Genomic DNA, 19,444 nt, shown 5'->3' with positions numbered 1-19,444 from the left:
TCTTGAATCTGAAAGAAAAGGACCTTAATGAGAAAGAACAGATCACGTGAAGGTACAAAACTCACCAGTAATAGTAAACACACAGAAAAACAGGCAAACTATAGATCATGATTAATGAAGCTGAAGAGGACACAAAAAAGTAAAGGAAAAGATATTCCATGTTCATGGAATATAAGAATCAATATTGTTAAAATGTCCATACTCCCCAAAGCAATATACATATTCAATGCAATCTCTCTCAAAATACCAGTGATATTCTTCACAGAAACAGAAAAAATAATTCTAAAATTTATATGGAATCACAAAAGACTCAGAATAGTCAAAGCTAACGTAAGCAAAAAAAGCAAAACTACAGGAATCACATTTCCTGACTTCAAATTATACTACCAAGCTATAGAAAGCTCTGTAGCTCTGTAGTAAAACTCCATGGTACTGGTATAAAAACAAACACATAGACCAATGGAACAGAATAGAGATCCCATAAACAAATCCACACAACTACAGTGAACTCATTTTTGACAAAGGTGCCAAGAATATACATTGGGAAAAGACAGTCTCTTCAATAAATGGTTCTGGGAAAACTAGATATCCATATGCAGAAGCATGGAATTAGACCCTTATCTTTCGCTGTATACAAAAACCAAATCAAAATGATTAAAGACTTAAATGTAAGACCTCAAACTATGAAACTACTATAAGAAAGCATTTGGGAAACTCTCCAGGACATTGATCTGGGCAAAAATTTTTTGGGTAATACCTGATAAACACAGGCAACCAGAGTAAAAATGGAAAAATGTGATCATATCAAGTTAAAAAGATTCTGCACACAAAGGAAACAATCAACAAAGTGAAGATAAAACCCACAGAATGGAAGAAAATATTTGCAAACTACCCATCTGACAAGGGATTAATAACCCGAATATATAAGGAGCTCAAACAACTCCATAGGAAAATCTCTAACAATTCGATTTTAAATGGGCAAAACATTTGAATAGACATTTCTCAAAAGAAGACATACAAATGACAAACAGGCATATGAAAAGGTGCTCAGCATCACTGATCAGCAGAGAAAGGCAAATCAAAACTACAATGAGATATCATTTCACTCCAGTTAAAATGGCTTTTAACCAAAAGTCAGGCAAAAGCAAATGCTGGCAAGGATGTAGAGTAAAGGAAATTCTCATATGCTGTTGGTGGGAATGTATATTAATATGACGACTATGGGGAACAGTTCAGAGGTTTCTAAAAAACTAAAAATAGAGTTACCATATGATCCAGCAATCCCTCTACTAGGTATACAGCTCCAAAGAAAGGAAATCAGTATATCAAACAGATATCTGGGACCCCCATGTTTATTGCAGCACTGTTCACAATAGCCAAGACTGGAAGCAACCTAAAGTCCATCGACAAAATGGATAAAGAAAATGTGCGACTTACACACAATAGAGCACTATTCAGCAATAGAAAAGAATATTCTGTGATTTGCAACAACATGGCTAGAACTGGAGGTAATACGTTAAGTGACATAAGCCAGGCACAGAAAGACAAACACCACATGTTCTTACTTTTTTGTTGGATCTAAAAATCAAAACCATTGAATTCCTGGAGATAGAGAATGCAAAGATGGTTATCAGAGGCTGGAAAGGGTGGTGAGGAGTGGGGGGTGAGAGTGGGGATAGTTGATGGGTACAAAAAATAAAAGAAGAATAAATAAGACCGAATATTTGATTGCACAACAGGGTGACTACAGTCAATAATAACTGTACATTTAAAAGTAACTAAAATTTATTATAACAGTTGGACTGTTTGTAACACAAAAGATAAATGCTCAAGGGAATAAATCCAATTTTCCATGATTTGATTATTATGTTTGGCATGCCTGTATCAAAATAACTCATGTACTCCATAAATACATACACCTATGGCATACCTGCAAAAATTAAAATTAATAAAATATTCAACCAATCAATTTAATTCATTATATTAAGAAAATGAAGAATAAAAAAACAAATTATTATCTCAATGGATTTTTAAAAATAACTTGACATAATTCAACATCATTCATAATAAAATCTCACAAAGTACTAATAGAAAGGAGATTCCCCAATCTAATAGAGGGCATCTGTGAAAAACATGCAGCTATTTAATGGCAAAAAATTGAATACATTTCCCCTATGATTAGCAGAAAGGCAAGAATCATCACTATTCCACATTATAGAAGAGGGCCTAGCAGGTGCAGAAAGGCAAAGGGAGAAAAAGGAAAAGAACAGATTGTAAATGACATAAGACAATGTTTACTCAAGACAATATGATTATGTATGTAGCAAACCCTAAAGAAGGCACATACCAAAAACATACTATGAGAATAAGTAAAAATCAGTTTACATCAACAGTCAAAAATTTATTGAATTTCTGTATATTAGCAACTAATAATCGAATTTGAAAAAAATACTATTAATAGTAGCACCCAAAGCATTAAATACAAATACTTACATATAAATTATCAATGTGCAAGACCTGAACACTGAAAACTACAAGAAATTGAAAAGCTAAACATAAATAAATAGAAAGATAGACCATATTCAAAGATTAAATAAATAGAAAGATACACCATATTCAAAGGTCAAAAGATTTAATATTGTTGAGACATTGTTATGGGCTGAATTGTGTCCCACAAGATTCATGTTGAGTTCCTAATTCCCAGTGTCTGAGAATGTAAGTGTATTTGGAAATAGGGCCTTTTAAGAGGTAAGTAAGAAAATGAGGGCATATGGGCAGGCCACAGTCTGATAGGACTAGTGTCTTTATGAGGAGAGGAAATTAGTACAACACAGATTCAGGGGCAACCATGTGAGGACACATCAAGAAGGCAACCATCTGCAAGCCAAGGAAAGTGGTCTCAGAGGAACCCAAACCTGCTGACACCTTGATCTTGGACTACTAGCCTCCAAAACTGTGAGAAAATGAAGTTCTGTAATTTAAGCCACCACATCTGTGGCATTTTGTCATGGTAGTACTAGCAAACTAAGACAAATTTTAATCTCTCCAAGTTGATCAATAGATGCAATGCTATTGTAATCAAAGTCCAAGCAGACATTTTTGTAAAAGTTGATAAACTGATTCTAAAATGTATATGAAAGAAATAAGTAATTAATGTAACAAACAACATAATCTTGAAAAATATATGAAAAATTAATACTACCTGATTTAAAGATATAATAAAACTGTAATCTAGGCAGAACAGGAGAAATGAATGGATCAAATAAACAGAATAGAGAATACATAAATAGACCCAGATATATATCATCAGTTGTTTACAGAGGCAATGAGAAATCCAGAGGGGAAAGAAATCTTTCTAACAAATAATTCTGAAAGAACTGGATATGACAAAAAATAATTTCAACTCCTACCTCACACCATGAACAAAAATTAATTTTGGTTAGCACATAGACACAAGTACAAAAGTTGAAATGACAAAGCTTCTAGAAGAAAATGTAAAGGAATGTTTTCATGAACTTAGATAAGAAAAAATTACTTAGGCAGTCTTAAAGAGCATTAAAAAGAAAATTTTGAAAATGACAAATGGACAAAATGTAAAGCTTCCCCTTGTCAAAACATAAAAATAAAATGAATAGGCAAAAAAGTGTGAGAAAAAAATTCATAACACATCCCTCCAGCAAAGAACTTATGATCAGAATGTCTAAATAACTCCCACTAATAGTAAAAAAAAAAAACAAAAAAAAAAACAGTGCAATGAAAATATCAGCAACAGATTTGAACAGCCTCTCGTGAAACAAGATATATGAATATTTATAGCCAGTACTCAATGAAAAGATGTTCAACATCATTAGTTACCAGGGAAATGCAAATTAAACCACAATGATATCTCTGTGTATTCAGTAAAATGGCAAAAAATAGAAAGACAGATAAAACTAAGAGCTGGAGAGAATGTAGAGCAACTGGAACTCTCATACATTGCTGGTGGGAGTGTAAAGTTGAAAAACTGTTTCAAAGAACTTTTTGTCAATTTTTTATAAAGTTCCATACATATTTATGTATGGCCCATTACTCCCACTTTTAGGTATTTATCCAAAAGAAATTAAAGTACATGTCTACATAGACTTGTAGAAGAAGATTCATAACACCTTTATTCTTAATATAGTCCTCAACTGGAAACAACCCAATTCTCTATCAAAAAATGACTATGCAAATACGTCATGGCATATTTATACAATTGGGTGTGTACTCATCTATTTTCACACTGCTGATAAAGACATAACTGAGACTGGGTAATTTATAAAGAAAAAGAGCTTTAATGGACTCACGGTTCCACATGTCTGGAGAGGCCTCACAATCATGGCAGAAGGTGAAAGTTACTTATTTGGTGGCAGACAAGAAAGAATGAGAGCATGTGCAAGAGAACTCCCCTTTATAAAACCATCATATCTCATGGGACTTATTCATTATCACAAGAACTGCACAGGCAAGACCCACCTTCATTATTCAATTACCTCTCACTGGGTCCCTCCCATGATGCATGGTAATTAGGGGAGCCACATTAGAGATTTGGGTGGGAACACAGCCAAATGATATCATTCCACCCTTTGCCCCTCCCAAATCTCATGTCCTCACATTTCAAAACTAATGCTGTGTTCCCAACAGTCCCCCAAAGTCTTAACTCATTTCAGCATTAACCCCAAAGTCCATAGTGCAAAGCAAATTCCTTCCACCTAGGAGCCTATAAAGTCAAAAGCAAATTGGTTACTTCCTAGATAGAATGGGGCCAGAGGCATTGGATAAATACACCATTTCAAATGGGAGAAATTGTCCAAAACAAAAGGACTACAGGCTCCATGCAAGGCTGAAATCTAATAGGGCAGTCATTAAACCTTAAATGTCCAAGATGATCTCCTTTGACTCCATATATCATATCTAGGTCATGCTGATGCTAGAGGTGGGTTCCCATTGTTTTGGGAAGCTCTGCCCAAGACCAATCCACCTCTTGCATTCCCAAGACCATGAGGGTTTGCAGAGTACAACCTCTCCTGACTGCTTTTACAGGCTGGCATTGAGTGTCTGTGGCTTTTCCAGGAGCACAAAGCAAGCTGAAGGGGGATCTACCATTCTGGGGTCTGGAACACAGCAGCCCTCTTATCACAGCTCCACTAGGCAGTGCCCCAGTAGGGACTCTGTGTGGGGGCTCCAACCCCATATTTCCCTTCTGCACTGACCTAGCACAAGTTCTCCATGAGAGCTCTGCTCCTGCAGTACTTTTGCCTGGACATCCAGGCATTTACATACATCCTCTGAAATCTAGGTGGAGGTTCTCAAACTTCAGTTCTTGACTTCTGTGCACCTGCAGGTCAACACCAAGTGGATGCTGCCAGGGCTTTGGGCTTGCACCTTCTGTAGCCATGGCCTGAGCTGTACCTGAGACCCTAGGCTAGAGCAGCTGGAACATAGGGCACCAAGTCCCCAGGTTGCACACAGCAGGGGGAGTGGGGAGGCCTGGGCCTGGCCCACAAAACCATTTTTTCCTCCTAGGTTTCTGGGCCTGTAATGGGAGGGGCTGTTCTGAAGGTCTCTAACATACCCTAGAGACATTATCCCATTGTCTTGGTGGTATGCATTTTGTTCCTTATTACTTATGCAAATTTCTACAGCCAGCTTGAATTTCTCCCCAGAAAAAAATTTTTTTTCTTTTCTACTGCATTATCAGGCTGCAAATTTTCCAAACTTTTATGCTCTATCAACTTTTGAATGCTTTGCCCCTTGGAAATTTCTTCCACCAGATATCCTAAATCATGTCTCTCAAGTTCAAAGTTCCACAGATTTCTAGGGCAGGGGCAAAATGCCACCAGTCTCTTTATATAGCAAGAGTGACCTTTACTCCAGTTCCCAAGAAGTTCCTCATCTCCATCTGAGATGACCTCAACCTAGACCTTATTATTCATATCACTATCAGCATTTTGGTCAAAGCCATTCAACAAGTCTTGAGGAAGTTCCAAACTTTCCCACATTTTCCTATCTTCTGAGCACTCCAAACTGTCCCAACCTCTGCCTGTTACCTAGTTCTAAAGTCACTTTCACATTTTAGGTGTCTTTACAGTAGCACCCCACTCCCAGTACCAACTTATTGTATTAGTTCATTTTCATTCTGCTAAGACATACCCCAGACTGGGTTATTCATAAAGAAAAAGAGGTTTAATGGACCCACAGTTCCACATGGTTGGAGAGGCCTCACAATCATGGTGAAAGGCAAAAGGCACATCTTAAATGGTGGCAGGCAAGAAAGAATGAGAGCCAAGAGAAAGGGGAAACTTTTTATGAAACTATCAGATCTCATGAGACTTACTATCACAAGAACAGCACAGGAAAGACCCACCCTCATGATTCAATTACGTCCCACAGGGTCCCTCCCAGAACACATGGGAATTACAGGAGCTACAATTTGAGATTTGTGTGGGGACACAGCTAAACCATATCAGGGTGCTACCCTGCAGTAAAAACAAACAACTGGTGCACTTAAAATCCATGTACCTAACTATGTATAAACTGTACCTCAATAACATTAAAATAGATATTATATCAGAAGTTGAGGCTTACTAAGAAGAAAAGTAAAGCAGAGAGAGCCAATGGAGCATGCAGTGTATGGTCATTACTATTTTAGACAGCATACTTTGGGAAGTCCTCTGCTGGGTGGCATTTGAAGAAAAACCCTGAAGGAAATGACTAGTTGAGAGGAGAGTGCTCAAGGTAGAAATCAGAAAGAACAAATGCCTTGAGGGGACTGTAATGTTGTGAAATATTATATATTCTTCCTCTAGTTTCCTGGCACACAACTCCTAAAGCCCTTGGCATCTCTTAAGTGATAAATGCCTTTTTGTATGCTCATGAGATGACTGGTGAATGGGGAATCCTAGATAGCTTCAAGAGGGAGGCTGGTTTGCCAGGGGAACCAATCATGTGATTAGAGAGTTGGAGCTTTCAGTCCCACCACCCAACTTCCAGGGAGAGGAGAGGGAGTGAAGGTTGAGTTATCACCGATGGCCAATGATAAAATCAATCATGCCTGTGTAATAAAGCCTCCAGAAAACCCAAAAGGATAGGGTTCAGAGAATTTCCAAACAGCTGAACAGGTGAATGTTCCTGGAGGGTAGGTACCCAGAGAGGACATGAAAGCTCTGGGCCCCTTCCCCATTCCTTGCCCTGTGTATTTCTTCATCTGGCTGCTTGTCAGTATCCTTTGTAATATGCACCAATGTAAACGGGTCAATGTAAATAAAGTATTTCCCTGAGTTCCGTGAGCTGCTCTAGCAAATTAATTGAACCCAGGGAAGGGGTTGTGGGAACTCTGATATATATCTGGTTGGTCAGATATACAGGTCACAATTTGTGCTTGCAATTAGCATCTGAAGTTGGGGAGAGCAGCCTTGTGGGACTGAGCCCTCAACCTGTGGGATCTGACACGATCTCCAGGTACTGTCGGAATTGAGTTAAATTATTCACAGTTGGTGTCCAATGGAGAATTGATTAGTTGTTGTGGGAAGAAATCCCCACACACATTTTGCTTACCAGAGGTGAAGTGTTCTGTGTTGAGAGCGTGAGAGTGGAAGGAAAAAACTATTTGTTTGTTTGTTTGTTTTCCCTTCTGGTAGTGTTAGGAGATGAGGGCCAAGAGGAAGGGAATTTAGATCACACAGGTCTTGAAAGTCATTGTGAAGACTTCAGGTTTCAGTCTGAGATGGGAAGCCAAAGGAAAATTCTGAGCAGAGGAATGGCAGGAGTCTTCACAAAGATTCACTCTAGCTGCTGTGATGAGAATAAACTTGAGATGGAGGTGAGGGGTTGAAACAAGGGCAAAAGCAGAGAGACGAGTTGGAAGGCTACTTCAGTGGCTTCAAACGGGAGTAGTGGCAGTGGTGAAAAGTGGTCATCACCTGGCTACATTTTGAAAGTAGAGCCAACAGTATTTGCTGGTGGACTACATATGGGTATGATGAAATAAAAGGAGTCAAGCACGATTCTGAGTTTTTAGGCTGAACACTGTTAGAATTTGAATTCCAGCAGTGCACCTGCAGAGCTAGCAAGGATTCAACCACTACAGTTACTGCTTTCCTCTTTCAGAGCCCCACCCACTGCTACTGCTGACCCCTGTCCAATCCAGCTCAGCATGCTGGCAGTACCCACACCTTCGGGAATCACCCAGGCACCTGCCATCTTTCCTCCTGAGACTGCTTTCACCACCCATGGTCTGGTTAAATCCAATTTCTGCTTTGTTACTCATTTCCTTTGGATGCGGCATTCATTTGGATTGTCTGGTCCTCGGCCCCACCTTTGCCAGTAGACATTGCCTTTTTAAGTCCCTTTGCTCCATGCCTAAAGTCGTAGGTTACTGCTGACTTACACCTTTGCAACAAACCCTGGGCCAGTTTATACTCACCAGGAGAGAAGTTCAGAAATCTAAGATTTCAAAGCATACCATTAGGCAAAACCACAGCCCACACAAGGCACCCAGCCAAAGGGTCAAGCTGGGTTTGAAATCCAATTCGTGCTCTGGTCTCCGAGATCTGAGCCTCAGTGTTAGACTGCATCCTAGAAGCAGTATTATTTCCCAATGTGTTCACTCAAAATGTTTTTTATATCACCTTTTCCTAATTTACCCAAAGGTATCATCTATACAAAAGAAGTCCCTGTTTCAAAGTCAGCCAAGCATGACTCAGATTCACAAAGGCTGGACTTTTTTTCACTACAGCGAGAACATGAACAGAGCCCCTTAAACTGCTGTCTCTCTTGCTTAGAACTTTTATAAAATTTAAGTGAAAGAAGAGACCGAACTTCATTGATATCAGAATATCAGAAGGCAATTTTTCTGGTATCATCCCTTGTCTTGTCCCACATATGCACATTGCTGTGTCTCCTCCACTCCAGAAATGCAAACAGCTTTTGCTTATTTCTACTGAACATGGTTCCTTTTTCTCTGATGTTGTCTCAATTGAACCTGAGAAGCTGACATAATTGTGCAATTCATAGCTAGTGAAAGTTGAACTTTGAACAGTAACTGGAGATCTGAGCAGATAAAGGCATCTGACAAGAGTTTGTTCTTGACAACACCAGCATCCCTTCTCTTCTGAATAATAATATAACCAATTCAACATCCTCTATTTTCTTGCTGTTGCAATGTTGAATTCAAGTGCCAGTATGACCTGGCTGTTTATCGGGTAAGAACTCAATTAATTTGAGTCCAGATTCATTAATTGTTCTTAATTCACATTTGACCATTATGTTGATCTCTGACCTCTGGTCCCACTTTTGCATGGAAATCTCCCTCTCAATAGAAACACATCATGTTCTGGCACACAGCCACTCACTTCTTATTCTGACTGAGCCACTTTCCTGTCACCAAGGTGCTGAATTTCCCTGGACATATCTCAATGATACATTCAGAGAGGCTACTTTTTAAAAGAATAAGCTCTTTTCACATTATTATAATTCATGAAGGGAGGCTTCTGATGTAGTATAAAGAGCCCTGGGCTAGATGCAATTCACACACTATGTATTGAGTGAATATTTGTCAAATGAGAGAATAGCCCTAGCTGTCCCAGGAATCAGCTTGTGATTTGACTTAGGTCATGCCATCTCACGGGGCTTAACTCTCCTCATTTGTAATGTCAAGAAGCTGGAAAGATGGGTTCTGAGATCCAAACTCCCATCTATCCTATCAGTTTTCCAAAGGATTTCTCAGGCAAATTAAAGAAAGAGGCTGAAAAACAAGCTCCTGAAACTCAAATGCCTTCTGGGAGTTTCTTTTGAGTCAGTCCTCCTTAAGTGGCCAACTTTGGAGACCAGTCATGTGGCCCTCGGGAGTTTTCTCAAATAGCTAAAGCAATCTGGAGATTTGATAAACCCAGCCAATATTTTGAAATACATCCCACTCCTATACTTTTATTTTTACCTTTTCCTTTTAACTCCGTATAATTTTTAGAATAAAATTCACCTTAGGGTCTGGTTTGTCTTCCAGGAACTCAGTTTATCCCTGGTAATTCATTGGGGTATAATAAAAGCACTTCTTGGGGAAAATCTTTAGGCTATTTAGTCTTTTCCCACCCTTTGAATAAAATCACTGATCTTATCATGGCTAGGATATTGACACATTCAAAGAGAAAAAAACTGTCTAAATAGACACTTAGAACAAAATTGTTGTAAATTCTACACTTAGAAAACATTCTCCCACTCAATTTTTAAAGTTTATACCTCTTTCATGGCCATTTTCATGGATAGTTTAGTTAAAATTGAAGAGGCAATTCTAAAGATTAGTCATAGACATTTCACTAACCTGGGATTCAGAAGAACTGATCTCTACTTCCACTCTCTCTAGCACTATTTTGCTGAGACATTATCAAAAGTATTACGGAATCTGAAATTTGGGAAGAAACACAGAGGTCAATTGAAAAATGAGGAATTTTTTTTTTTAGAAGTAAGCCTCTTTTCTCTAGCTTATGTAAATATTCCCTGTGATTGAAAACAAAACCTTACTATTTCCTGCCTATTTTCATTGCCGGAAAGGTATGGTAGAAAGAGCTTTCTAACTGCCATTTCCATCTCTTGCTCCTAGTTCTACCTTTGGAAGCAACAGAGAAAATTAAGAATAGCTTACTTTTTTAGACATTAATTACATGTATGACCTCATTTAAACTGCACAAGAGCTGCTACTTCTGACCAAAATGGAGTACTCTAGATTCCTGCGTTATTAAACAACTAGAAAAAAATTAACAAAATATATAAAACAATGGTTTTTTTCTTTTCCATTGGTGAATAAGCAGTATAGGACTGATTCCTGACAAAAGCAGGTCCGACCACTGCTGCAGCTCACTACCTGGAGGCAGGCCCTAGGCTGCAGCACAGGGAAAGGGACCTAAATACATCCCAAAGGTCTCACGTGGATGAGGACACTGATATAGAAGATCAGGAAGGTAAAACAACTACAACCTCTGGCATAGGAAGCCAGGAAGGGAGTAGCTGCACAGAGAAAGGAAAATAAGCTCTGTAGATCTGCTGAGAGTCCCTCAAGTCTCACTGAAGATGGGTCTGCACATGGGTGAGAGTAAATTCCCCAGGGCCCTGGGAAAACTTCTGGAAAACAAAAGACCAAACAATTCCCAAAGCTCATCTTACATTCCCACCAGGCAGAGTGGACAAACATAATAATACACAGGGAATGGGGCAGAGTTATAGGAAGGACACAATCTTAGTAGCTAATTTAAATTATCTGTATAATAAAGGCTGTCCTAGACATGCCCTAAGACAGCTTGAAGCAAGCCACAAACGGATACTTCTGATTCTAGGTAACAGAACTGCATATCAGAACAAGTCCAACACTTATCAGAACAAGTTCTATATAAAGGAATACAACAAAGCTAACACCTAACAACATAAAATTCCTGGCATTTAACCTAAATTTACCACTCATTCAAATAAACAGAAAAATATTACACCCAGGAGAAAACAATCACTGGAATCAGATACAGAACGAATAATTGATTAAATTAGCTAGGGACATTAGCTAAATTTGGTAGGGACACTGAAACCGATATTATAAATATGCTAAAGTTTAAAAATATAAAGAAAAGCCTGGGTATAACAATAAAATATATGGAAGATCCATTTTTTAAAAGGATAAAAATGGAACTTTCAGCGATAAAAACCAAAATGTCTCAAATGAAAATACACTGCATGGGATTAATAGCAGAATAGTTACTATGAAAGAAAAAAGCAATCAGTGAACTTGAAGGCACAGCAATAAAAACCATTCAAAATGAAGCACAGGCAGAAGAAAGACTTAAAAAATGAACAGAACACCAGTGACCTGCACAACAATACAGAGTAGTCTCACAGGTAACTGAAGTATCAGAAAGAGAGTGAAAGTAGACAAACAAAATCTGAAAGTATAATGACCAAAATTTTTCCAAAATCAACCGTAACTATTAATATGCAGATTCAAGAAGTTTACCAACTTTAAGATGAATAACCATAAAGAAAAGCACACAGAGGCACAATATAATTATAATGCCTAAAACCTCTGAGAAAGAGAAAATCTTACAAGCAACCAGAGGAAGAAATAGATACAATGTAAACATAGGAAGAAAAGACAGGAATAATAACAGACTTCTCCTCAAGAATGATGTAAGGCAGAAGACAATTAACTGACATCTTTAAAGTACTGAAAGGAAAAACCATCAACCTAGAATTCTATGCCCAGTGACAAATAATTATTTTAAAGGAAAGCAAAATACTCTTTCAAACAAATAAGATCTGAGAAAATGAATTGCCAGCAGACCAACACTATAAGAAAGTTTAAAGTAAATTCTTTGGACAGATGATAGATGATTCCAAATGGAAGTCTGGACATACACAAAGAAATAAAGAAAGGTAGAAAAGGTAAATAAGTTTACCCTTTAGAATAAAAGACATTTTTAGGCCAGGCATGGTGGCTCACCCCAGTAATCCAAGCACTTTGGGAGGTTGAGGCGGGTGGATCACCTGAGATCAAGAGTTCAAGACCAGCTTGGCCAACATGGAGAAAGCCCAGCTCTACTAAAAAAAAATACAAAAATTAGCTGGTTTTGGTGGCACAAGCCTGTAGCACCAGCTACTCAGGAGGCTGAGGTGGGAGGATCACTTGACCTTGGAAGGCGGAGGTTTCAGTGAGCCAAGATCATAGCACTGCACTCCAACCTGGGCGACGGAGTGAGACTCTCTCAAAAAGAAAAAAAAGAAGTCATTTTTATCACTTTTACTTTTTAAAGATAAATAACTGCTTAAAGCAAGAATAACAATATATTGTGGAGTTTATAAAATATAAGCAATTTAAATGTATAAAAATAGCACAAAAGATGGGAAAAATAAGGGAAGGAGAACTAGACTGTCACACCCCTCATCCATTGTATATGACATGGCATGGCATTACTTAAAACACATTATTAAAAGTTAAAATTGTATGTTGTAATATTAAAACAATAACAGAAAATAAATAAGAGACATATTTTATTTTTTATTAATAAGCCAATAATGAAATAAAATAAAATATTTTTAAAAACACATACAAATGCAAAAGAGGGGGAAAAAAAACAAAGAAAAGACCAGAAAATAAAAAACAGCAAATTGGTAGGTTTAAATCTGGCAATATTAATAATTAAAAGTCAGTGGTGTAAATACTTCAATTAAAGGCATAGGTTGTCTGACGAGTTAAAATATAAGGTTAAAATATAAGACCCAAATATATACTCCAAATAAGAAAGCTTCTGAAGACACAAAATGCTAAAAATAAAAAGACAGCAAATGATAGACCATGTAAACAGTAAAAAAAAAGAGAGAGAGAGCGTAGGGAGGAATGAAGGAAGGAACCTAAAATAATTGTATTAGTATCAAACATAGTAAACAAGGTAAAAGTGACATTTCATAATGATAAAGGGGTCTATTCATCAAGAGCACAAAACAATCCTAAACACCTACATACCTAATAAAAGCTTCAAACTAGATGAAGCAAAAACCGAGAAAACTGAAAACAGATCATGACTATAGTTGGAGAGTGTAACACTCACATCAGTAATTGACAGAAAAAGTAAACAGAAAACATTAAAGATACTTATTTTGCAGAATTAAACAATAGGCAATCTTCACTTTTCTTGATTATACTTTGATAGATTACTCCCCTCCTTACTACATGACACATACCAACTTCTTTCCAAGCCAGTTCAGCACACAGTACTTTGGAACTAGTGTGGAATCCAACTCATACTATGATGCAATAAGAAGCTTCCAAGCACGTGGATATAGAAACCCAAAGACAGCAAGATAATTGGGGAGGATGAGCTATTTTTCTGCTCACTTGATCTGTAATTCAAGCAAGCAAAAAGCCTCAACATGTTTGCCTCATTTTTTTATATACAGTGACCCACAGACTATATCCTTGCTCTTCACAATAGTATGCCCAGTTGTGCATTGATTGAGCCAGCCACCCCAAAGCAAGCATTTGTCTTCACACATTTATGTAAGTGTATTGACTCGTGGTGTCAGACACTCACAAAGCATTCTTTACTGCCTTAGAATCTTTAACAGAGATCCCACCTTCTAGTATATACTCTTTCCTTTTTCTAGACAAAGCAGTTCAGATTCTTTCTACACATTACGATGAATAAGCCGACATCAAGTATTAATAGTATATTCTCCTCCAGAGCAAGTTATTTAACACAATTCTTAATGTAAATTAGTAAACTGACCAACTGGTATAATTTATCAACTGAAAGAATCAATTTCTCTCTCTCTCTCTCTCTCTCTCTCTCTCTCTCTCTCTCTCTCTCTCTCTCCTCTCTCTCTCTGTCTCTCTCTCTCTAACTCACTCTCTGTCTCTCTGGATCTCTCTTATTCTTCCTATACTGTCAAGTAAGATTCTAATCTTACTTAAATGATTATCTTGCAGCTTTGAATTTCTTTACATGAAATGTTTCCATTCATTAATCATTCAGTCATGTAATCATGAAGGCAAGGCTTCATGTCGGAAGGCAAGTCCATCCGACAGCAACGCTCCTGTCGGATGGACGGCCTTGGATGGACCAAGCTCAGGCGCTTGCCAGCTGCCGACTCAGGCAAATCACTAAAGGTTTCTGGACAAGTATCTCGGGCACTGCTTATCCTACTGAGGGCACGAAGAGGAAACAACAAACACTGGGACCTACTTGAGGGTGGAGATGGGGAGGAGGGAGAGCATCAGAAAAAGTAACTATTGAGTCCTATACTTAGTACCTGTATGACAAAATAATCTGTACAACAAACCCCCGTGACACGAGTTTACCTCTATAACAAACCTGCACATGTACCCCTGAACCTAAAATAAAAGTGAAAACATTAAAAAATAATAATAATATAAGATGTGGGGGGTAAGAGAGCATCTTTACCTTATCATAAACGTAGGTTTTCATATTCAGATGACTGTCGGTATGAGTATAAATGAGTGGACTTGGGAGTAGGATTGCTAGCTGTTTTACAGAGAGTGTCAAGAGGGAATGGGTTAATAGAACAGAAGAAGGAAGATACTGTAGAAGAAAGAACACGAGCTTTAGAGTCAAAAGGTCCAAGTTCAAATTCTAGTTCTATTTTACACAACTTATGTTCTCCTAGCTTTGGTTAGACTCAGGTCTAACTAAATGGAAATAAGAAGGTAATTAGGAGGATTCACTGTTAACAAGGGAGGTAAGGTTTCTGACACCTAAGAAACATGTTGCATGGTAGAAGGTAACGACTCCCAACCCGAAAGTGGAAGGACCAATCAGCTGCGATTGGGGAACGCAGCTAACGGCTCCAACCCGAAAGTGGAAGGACCAATCAGCTGCGATTGGGGAACGCAGCTAACGGCTCCAACCCGAAAGTGGAAGGACCAATAAGCTGCGCTGTCCTACTTCCCTTTGGCCGGGGGGAATTGGCGAATTTGGCAAACGAAGCTGTGTGTCCAGGGAAATTTGGTAACGCACCAGTAAGGTGAATGCACTAATCTAAGACCAAAATCCAGAGGCAAATCTAAGACCAAAATCCAGGGAATCACCAAACCTATTAACAAAATATTTATTTTGTTGATTCTTTCAATAGTTGAGTCACTCAAGTAACCACAACAACAAAACCCACTCCGTGCCTTCTCTGTGCCAGCTACTCTACAGAGCTTTGCAGTCCCTGACCTCTACTATTTTGTAGTCTTATGGGTAGAGACACATCTTAATGAAGCCATGAAATGTTTCAGAGGGGTTTTAAGATAAGCAAATTTCTTCTGTTCACATCCTTTGTAACCTTCCTTTTTGAACACAGACCACCAAAGTATGAGAACTTAAAATCCCACCCCAGAACCCAGTTTCCTTAGCCCTGGCACCTACTCCCTGTCAGTGTGTGGATAAGTAATTGCATATGGCTTAGTTATGCACCCCGGATTCTGGGAGTTAGGGACATTATGCATAGATCTGCCATTAACACTAATGGGGGGTTACATGCACAAATCCTCCACACACCAAGAAAAGAATAGACTCTTCTCATTCATACATAATAGATCTGTAGAAAAATTAGCATGTATGCTTTTAGGAGCTGAACTCTGAAGATGTACCTTTTATGGGAAATATGTAAATAAGGACAGAGGATACACTGAAGGACAAGTGCTGCAATGTACTCCTTTTCTGATGCCTGGGCACCTTGTCAATTTTGCTGCTGCATAAAGTAGGACTAGGCTTGCCTCTGCAGAGATTCCCCAGCACATTCACCTTCCTGGTGTGTTACTGAATTTCCCCAGACACAGCTTACTCTGCCAAATTTGCCAATTCCCTCAGGAAATGGGAAGTAGAATAGTGCAGTTCATTGGTCAGCAAGCAAGTACTGTTATGGACCTTCTCCATGGAAGTATTTCTTTTTTTCCTTAAAAGCTATTATTAAATTGCCTTACAATTTAAGTGATCTTAGAAACAAGGAATAGAGTATTCATTGTAGGAGTGCAGATCCTCCCAGTAACCCCTGGAATCACCCCTGAAGGCCACAGAAATCACAGTGCTGGGCAGACTGGTTTTGTCAGTGAGAGGGCAGGAGGGACCTGTCTGTGTGTTCCATTTTTCTGCCTCAGCCACAGAGTAAGGAATTCTCTTTCCCTAACTACTTATCGTCCCCACCAGCCAAGTTGCTAATCCAATACCTTTGCTAGTGGGCAGTCATGACAGAGGAAACTAATTCTCATGCCGAAGGACAAGGGTGCCTCTTGTGTGCACATTTTCCAGGCTGGCACAAAGCCAGCCTCTTTCTTCTGCTGAAGAGTCCAGCATCCTCCCTGCTGCCCATGCCCAGGAATCTATCCCTTGCTTCTTGTCCGCTTAGGTATGTTGTCCAAGGCAAGCTGTCCACAGACCCAGCCTTCCTCTCAGCTGTCTGTTCTATATCCCTAACCAGTGGTTGTTGCAAGGGCCTGGCATTTGCTATGTAATCAGGTGAGTAGGAGGATGGAATAGAAAACCTTACTGGGGAGGCCAGCCACACTTATAACATGGACGACCTGAATTTGGAGGGCAATTATGAGAGTTGCCTCGGGGGCTTTTCTGGATTCCAGTAAAAGCTACTGAACTCCATACCTTATGTATGTAACTTACTGAACATGCTTCAGAAGAAAGGAACACTGAGGCATCAAACACCGAAGATGTTTTCACTTTAACTCAAACTGAGGACATCTATTAATTACAGGTTCACTTCCTTCTTTTGCAGTTGTCCTTAAGGCTTTGACTACTAACACCATGGTTTTTCAGGAACTCTGATCAGTGGAGAGAATGAATTGAACCAATGGTGCCCAACTCATTGTCTTTGTGTCTAAAAGGTGAAGTATGCATGTTAACTTCATGAGACTGCAGCAGTAAATAGGAAACGGCTTAAAAATTTCCGGCCAGCAGCCAGGCAGCCGCCTGAAACAAAGGTCTTGAAAAGAGAGTTGCAAAGAAATGTTTTGAGTGCAGTGCTTTATTTCATCCAGGATCACCGTGAGCTGATAGCAGTGAACCCTATCCTGCAACAAACTCTGTTCTGCAGATCCCCCAGAGCTTGCTGTGTAGCAAGGATAGCTCAAGAAACAGACAGACACAGGGGCAGCTCTTCCCATGTGGAATGTAAGATTTATCAGCACCAGGACATAGCCTGAATTCCCAGTCCCAACTCAAGCCTAAACCCCTGCAATGCTGACCCCATGCTCTTCAAAAAAGGACAACTGTCACAAAAATCCACTGAAACGCCCAGGGTCTGGAAAGCGAAGCAGCACATGCAGACACTCAAAGCACCCTTACTCATGGAGTCCAGAGGCGCTGAGCCCTGGCCCTAGTACTGCCCTGTGAAATCACAGCTGTGTAGCAATTTGGGCTACCATCTTCTAATTCACTGTTCTAAACATCTAACAGCTCAAATCTTTTCCAGAATCGTTATTTGCTTTTTCCTGAAAATGGATGGGCAGTTGAATAGATAGGAGAAAAAGAGCAAACCTCTAAGAAACTACAGCAATTAGAATAAACCAGAGACCTGATAACATGGAAAAATCCATCCTTCCATTAGTCAAAGAAAAATAATTTAAGTATCACCATAATCAAAGTGTGCTCCTATCAGGTATATTACATGGAATTGACATTTTTGTGAGGAAATCAACTCAAAGCCTAGAATTATCTTTTATGTAGTTTAAAATTTCAATTAGACTGTTTTGTCTTCTACTATCGATTTTTATCCTGAATGACAGCATTGGAAGGAGAGCGTTAAAGGAATTATTTAAAAAAAAAAAAAAAAGGAGAGAGAGAAAGATTGAACTAGCATTGCACATGCAAATGAATGCATTATGGTAGTAGGGGTTTTTTTCCACTGAATAAATTTACATTTACATCAGGTAGATCTGATGTAATTCTGCAACCAATGAAACTTAAATATATACATATTTTGCCATAAAAGCCTTCACAGCTATAACCTTTTGATTAAGTTCTATTGTAAAACTAAGAATAAATTTCAGTCAATCAGTTTTAGATTGGGCAACTTTTATTACTCATTTTACCCAGAAGTACACTTTAACTGGCACTTTACCAATACTTAATAGGAGGCGTGTCTGATTTTCCTGTTAATTCCCTAGGTTTTGTAACAATTCTCATAAATGGATGAAATTTTATAAACTCTCACTATAAAGAATGAATAATATAAATTGCTCTTGGCCAAGGACATGCTTGTGTGTGTGTGTGTGTGTGTGTGTGTGTGTGTGTGTGAGAGAGAGAGAGAGAGAGAGAGAGAGAGATACATGGCAACTATTCACATTTTTCCACTGAATTAAAAACTGACCACAAAATAAAGTGGCAAACATTGGTGAAGAAACTTCCTTTAGCTTAAGCGGTCCCCCTCTCCTCTGTTTCTTGCTTATGTTAGCTGTTGGAAAATACTCAACACAATTTGACCTGGTCAAGGAGGCAGTGTCAATTAGTATGCAAGTAAAACAGCAAAGAAACAAGCAACAGCAGCCTCTCTAACATCCTAAGTGATCTTCCTGTGTAATTACAATTTGTTTCATCACAGTCATTTCACATGACAAATTAGTGAAGCCGAGATTAGGGAGCTTTGCACAGTGGGGCTGTGTCAAGATTGTAAAAGAGTAACCTGCCACCAAGTTATCAAATTTAAGGGAAAGATGTAATTTCAAAGACTTGTAATAATAAACATTTATCAAGTGCCTATGTGCCAGACACTGTCAGATGAACTCTTAATTTTCCCAATAGCCTTATAAAGAAGGCATTATAGTTGCCATTTTATAGATAAGAAAACTAAGGAACAGAGAGATAAATTCTATGTCTAGTCCCACAGTTCATATGTGACAGGGCTAGGATATAACTCAGCTTGGTCTGATTCTAAGGGCTGA

The 19,444-nt window shown here is 38.7% G+C and overlaps 1 long non-coding RNA gene across 6 annotated transcripts in view; it reads right to left on the bottom strand.

Moving 5' to 3' along the window:
* Positions 1 to 15,375, bottom strand: part of LOC144577171 (uncharacterized) — a 128,850-nt gene extending 113,475 nt beyond the window's left edge. For 4 of the 6 annotated variants that reach the window (XR_013520559.1, XR_013520557.1, XR_013520554.1 and 1 more), the window contains exon 1: positions 10,337 to 13,020. This is a non-coding gene — a long non-coding RNA (uncharacterized LOC144577171). Of the gene's footprint in view, positions 1 to 10,336; positions 13,021 to 13,734; positions 13,767 to 14,954 lie in introns of those variants that run through there. The other 2 variants (XR_013520556.1, XR_013520555.1) reach the window with 2 other exon arrangements.
* Positions 15,376 to 19,444: the final 4,069 nt, after the last annotated feature.

Source organism: Callithrix jacchus, chromosome 7 (assembly GCF_049354715.1).
Source record: "Callithrix jacchus isolate 240 chromosome 7, calJac240_pri, whole genome shotgun sequence".
NCBI classification, from domain to species: domain Eukaryota; kingdom Metazoa; phylum Chordata; class Mammalia; order Primates; family Cebidae; genus Callithrix; species Callithrix jacchus.
The sequence above is the reverse complement of the archived record's forward strand: the minus strand, read 5'-3'. Positions and strand labels throughout refer to the sequence as shown.